This window comes from Scomber scombrus, chromosome 9 (genome assembly GCF_963691925.1).
Source record: "Scomber scombrus chromosome 9, fScoSco1.1, whole genome shotgun sequence".
Taxonomy (NCBI): Eukaryota; Metazoa; Chordata; class Actinopteri; order Scombriformes; family Scombridae; genus Scomber; species Scomber scombrus.
The window spans coordinates 30,201,085-30,207,084 of record NC_084978.1 but is presented as its reverse complement, the minus strand read 5'-3'; positions in this window follow the sequence as shown (position 1 = coordinate 30,207,084).

Sequence of the window (6,000 nt, the reverse complement as noted above, 5' to 3'; positions counted from 1 at the left end):
CTTGTTTTGTGAAAGGAGTCATTTGAATGAATTGCACTGAGATACACTCACACACACATACAGTCAGCTTCATTTATTAAAGTGTGGAAAATAGCAGTATTCAGAGCTGTTCTACATGTTGCAACTCCTGAGTGAGGAGTTGGTGTGTGTCTCCATGTGGAGCAGAGAACATGATGCTGTCGGTATGTGTTTGTGTTCAGAGCCTCCACCTGTCCAGTGTTGTGGGAGCAGAGGAAGGTGTGGTCCTGAATCAGGTATGAAACTGCTGCTCTGGTATAACTTGAAAGCAGCATGCAGGGACTGTGGCAAAACTCTTCACGCTGGTGTGTTCAGGGATGCTTGGACATTCAAAATTTAAGTTAAGTCTGACAGATTTAGTGTTTTTTGTGTTCTGGATTTAACTTCACAACTAAGCTTGACAATGAAATTACTTTCAACAGACACCTGTCAGAGGAACATAAATGAATGAATGATCATTTCATGTATCAGTGAGTTTTGAAAACATCTCTTCATGACATTACCAGATAAAAAATAGTAACTTTTGTCCAAGACAGCAGTATCATCAGTGTTTTTTTTTATTAAAGTCAGTCATTGTGACTTGGATTATTCCCAAAGTTGTTATTTCATGTGACCGCAAACAGCCCGTTTTCTTTTTTTTCTTCTTTTTTTTTTGTGATTCACTTTATTAGTTTTCAGCAGAAAAAGACATACACGTACATACCATACCACAAGTGAACACAATGCCAAAACAGAACACCTACAAAACAAAACAAACAGACACACAGAGGGAGTCCAACAGAGACAGTACCTACACATATACAAATATGTGCATACAAATGCAGACTGATTTAAAAAAAAAAAAAAAAAAAAGTGAACAGAAAGGGTTAAACCCACCATTATATTAAGATACTGCTGTATAAGGGCCACATATTTTCATGTATAGCTCTTCCTTGTCTCGCAGCCTGTAACAAAGCCTTTCATAAGAAGCAATCTAAGTGCTGCTCTGCACCATGCGATCTGGTGGACATGTAGCCCACTTCCCTTCAGTAGCACACCTAATAGGCAAAGCAGCGGTTCTTGTGCCAGTGAAGAGCACATCGCAGTGTTAATAAAGGAGATAATCTTAGACCACAGTAAGTCTATCATGGGGTATGCATACAACATATGTACAAAAGTACCAAACAACGCATCACATCTCCAACATAAGTCAGAATGTCTAAGTCCTAACCGTGCCATTTTACATGGAGTCCAATAAGTTCTATTAATCATTTTATAACTAATCAAACGGGTCTGCATTTCCCTCGATACTTTAAACCATGATCCAATGATGAAGATATCTCTTCCCCTATATCCCTCTCCCAGCATCTCTTAAGGCCTTCAAACCTGGATGGCTGAGACCCCCTCAAGAGGTTGTAAAAGCACGCTGTGTTCTTCTTGTGAAGTGCCCCTCCTGTTCCAGTCTAATTTGTATTTCAGTTCTAGGTATAAGTGGTAATTGTTTAAGGTGTGACAGCATACAACTCCGCAACTGCAGATATTTCCAAAAATCCTTGTTTGAGAGTTTATACTTAATTGTTCAAAAGAAAGTAACTGGTCTCCATCAAATAAATCGCTAATATAAACAATGCCCAACTTGATCCAACCAACCCATAAAAATATTTTTTTTACCTATCCTGAGGCTTTTATTATGCCATAACGATGTCTTATTTGTAAAATTAGGATTTAAGCCCATAGTTTTATGCGAGGCTTGTCATATCTCGTGTGAGAAGGTGACAGTTGGGTTATCATATGGGATCACATCACTAGTTTGAGTAATGAAGGCCTGCACCGGGTAGGGGTAAAACAGCCTGTTTTCAGGCTCCATACATGCAGCACACAGTAACACTAACACACTTATGAAATCCCATTCACCTTTATTGTATTGAGATGATGCATAAATCTCAGAGACACATCATCATCGTCATCATCATCATCACTACCTCACTGTCACAAAGACTTTCATTGGTAGTATTTTCAGAGGATGTGTATCTGCAGTACACATGTATGGAAACAGCTTGTCAGTGAAAGTGTGTGTGAAGGTGTGTATGTGTGTGTTGGTATCAGGATCAGAGAATGACAGTTTTCCTCTTTCCCAGTCCAGATGCACTCTGATCCTCTGAGGATTTACCATTAGTGGGAGATGAGTGCTTTTGTATGATGGGGACCATGCTGTGTATTCATTCAAATGAAAATATATTTTCCATGATCCACAGATAATTTTTTCCTTCCTCTGGGCAGACTCCTCAAACACACCCAGGTCCCATGATGTGTTGTCTCCAACTTCAACATCCCAGCTGTGAGTCCCTGAGTTGAAGCCCACAGAAGTTAGAACAGAGTGGGGATGGTAGTAACAATAGGCACATCTCTCTGGATTGTCAGGAAGCACCCCTTTTTCTCCAGCTCTCACACTGGTCAGATCATCAGATAGAATCAGATCTGAACTAGCAGTGTTTGGATCCAGAATCACAGGAGTGTAGGAAACCATCTCCTTCATCTTGTTCCAGATGTTGAAGGTCAGGTTGCCCAGATGTTTGGCCTCATCTATCAGAGCTCCTGAGAGCAGCTGTGGATCATCCGGCAGGGGGTGCTGCTGGACTCTTTCCACTGCAGCCTTGTAGTTGTTCAGGAAGGAGACGTCTGCAGCTCTCAGCTGCTCCTTTGTGGCTCTGACTGTGTCTGAAAGAGGTTCTATCTCTCTGCTCAGGGTCTCCATCTTCTCTTTCATCATCTGACTCTTCTGCTCCTCTTCCTCCCTCAGAGCAGCCATCCTGGCCTCCTCTTCCTCTTCTAGAAACTGGTGGAGCTTCTTAAACTGCTCCTTAATCTGCCTCTGTGTGTTTTGAGCCTGGACCTTGATGTGTTTTGCTGTTTGATTCCAGTTTTGTTGAAACCTTTTACGAAGGTTCAGTTTTCCTCTTAAAGGTCTCAGGGATTTCTGGAGTTCCTCCTTTAGATCTTTTACAACTTCATCGATGGGTCTGAATGTGTGGTTGGTGTGTATTTTAGAGTCTCTGCAGACGAGACACGCTGGCTGCTGATGATCCAGACAGAACAGTCTGAGTTTCTCAGAGTGAAGATTGCAGAGAGCCTCAGACCCTGATGAAGCTCTCTGATCTCTCTTCAGTAAGAAGGCCTCACACAGGTTCTTTAACACCAAGTTACAAGCTGGTTCAAACTTTGAAGACGTCTTACAGAGCGGACACTCCTGAGTTTGTTTGTCTGTCCACCAGCTGTGCAGACAGGCTTTACAGAAGCTGTGGCTACATGACAGGAGGACAGGATCTTTAAAGATGTCATGGCAGATGGAACAGCACAGATCCTCCTCTGAACAGGAAGCCATGATCCTCTGTGAGTAAAACAAACCTCTCAACAGTCAGACAGCTCAAACAGCTCAGTGTGGTGAGGTTCCTCTCTCTCCTCTAAAAAGTTACTTTCACCTTCAGTCCTGTTTTCTCTAAAACTGCATTCAGTGTGTGCAGTCAGTAAGTGGTCGAAGTGACAGTATTCCAGTATTCCAGTCTTCCCTCGTGTTGCTGTTCTCACTACGTGGAAAACGTTGTTTCGTGTGTGAGTGTGTTGCTGTGTGTTTCCACAGTGAAGAAGACAGACCGTTTCTTGGTTTTTTATCTGTTGGGTGATGTGAAAGGGTGGAGCTTTATTGGGCTGTATCTGGGTTTAAAGTCCAACAGAGACAATGTTTTTCAGTCATTAAAGAAGGAGCATTAAGGTCAAATGCATGTAGAAAATATCACATCAGTAGATAGTTTGAATCATTGAGGGTGACTTACAGTATCATTACTTACTAAAGCTGATGTCATATTGTTTTGTCTCCTTGTTTCTCCAGAGAAGTACCTGTTGATGTTGCAACCAATAAACAGGACTTTAACCATTGAGCCTTCTGAACCATGGATGCACCAGTGTAACCCTCACATACTGTTCATATTGTGACCCTTCAGAGTATCTCTTCATATTTCATCTATGTACCAAATGTCTGCACAACAAATCCTTCCTTAATACCTCATAAGTCACAGATACATGTGTGATCAATCCTTAGTAAAGCTTTCAGAGAACAGAGAGAGTTTATTTTTATGTTCTATGATTGTGTATGGAGAATACACTTTTACAATCGCACTATATAATGGTTCTACATCATTCATTAACTCAACCTGTTAACACACATTCTAAGGGTCATATGTTGGATTTAGTACTCTCATGTGGTCTTTCTTTTTAATGCTTTATAAAAGTTTTTAATGATCAGTGTCCAGGTATCCTAAATCAAATTGCAAGATTTAAAATAAAACAATATCAGTTAGCATCACCTATCTCAATGATCACACTTGACCACTAAACAAATATAATCCCCACCAAGTTGGGAGTCTGAATGTGTGGTTAGTGTGTATTTTAGAGTCTCTGCAGACGAGACACACTGGCTGCTGATGATCCAGACAGAACAATTTGAGATTCTCAAAGTTCAGATTGCAGAGAGCAAACTTTGAAGACGTCTTACAGAGCGGACACTCCTGAGTTTGTTTCACTGTCCACCAGCTCTCTCTCCTCTAGAAAGTTACTGAACACCATCAGTCAGTTTTTTTTTCTAAAACTGCATTCAGTGTGTGCAGTCAGTAAGTGGTTGAAGTGGCAGTATTCCAGTATTCCAGTATTCCCTCCTGTTGCTGTCCTCACTCAGTGGAAATCCCTGTGTTTCTTCTGTGTGTGTGTCGGTGTGTGTTTCCACAGTGAAGAAAACAGACTGTTTCCTGGTTTGTGTCTTGTGGAGAATGTGAAAAAGTGGAGCTTAGTTGGGCTGTATCTGGGTTTAAGCCTTAAAGAAAGAGCATCAATACAGTGTGTTAAAGTAACATGGAGGAATACTGAGTTCTTCAACTGATAAATGAAATCATCCAGGGCTGAGATTTTTCATGTTATTCATTACAGACACACTTTACATTTCTCTGGTTTTCCAAAGTAAACATGAATTATAAGATTGTTTTTATTTTCCTCCAGGCTCTGGTTTGATGTCATTTCACATCCACAAAAATGATCAGTTTTCACTCTTATTACAATTTTGCTGTGGACATAAAACTTGTTTATCAGTGAGAAACTGAAAAACGTTTCTTTGGTATGCCTTGAAAGCACCATGTGGGGGAGGACGTCAGTGCATCATGGGAAGTCCCCTTGCATCCTACACCAACAGTAGCATAACTAGAGGCTGGTCAAATGCAGTCCTGGCTTGCCCAATTGTAAAACACATGTTAAAGATATGGTATGAGGTCAAAAAATATTTAAAAGAATCACATTCATTATCACAATATAGCCCAATATGGAGCAACCAATTCTTTGTACCAGGAAGAGCAGATGCTACATTGAAATTATGGTACTCCAAAGGACTTAAGTCTATTGAAGATCTTTATCATCCATATTCTGATATCATGGTGTCTTTTGAACAGTTGAGGTCTAAGTTTAACCTTCATAGAAAACATTTCTTCAAATACCTTCAGGTTAGAAACTTTGTCAAAGTAAATCAGAATAATACACTTACCAGATCCCTACACTCAACGCTGGAGAACATAATGGTTAAGGACAGTTTCAGAAAGGGTATTATATCAAGGTTTTACAATTTATTGACATCTTGCTTGCCAGAAAATTCACAGTACAAATCGAATGCTTGGAAGGAAAATCTGCAAATTGAAATTTCGAGTGAAGATTGGAAAAGAGCTTGTGCTAATGCTAACAGAATATCGATAAACACACAAGTAAAACTAATACAGTATAAATGGTTAATGCAGGCATATGTGACACAGGTGGATCTATATCATTATAATAAAAACATACCAGACATGTGTACCAAGTGTACAGAAACCACAGGAACATTTGTTCCCTGTATTTGGCAATGTAGAGCCATTAAAACCTTCTGGGATGAGGGAACAGTTACAATTGAAAAAATAATTTCAAAACAAATCC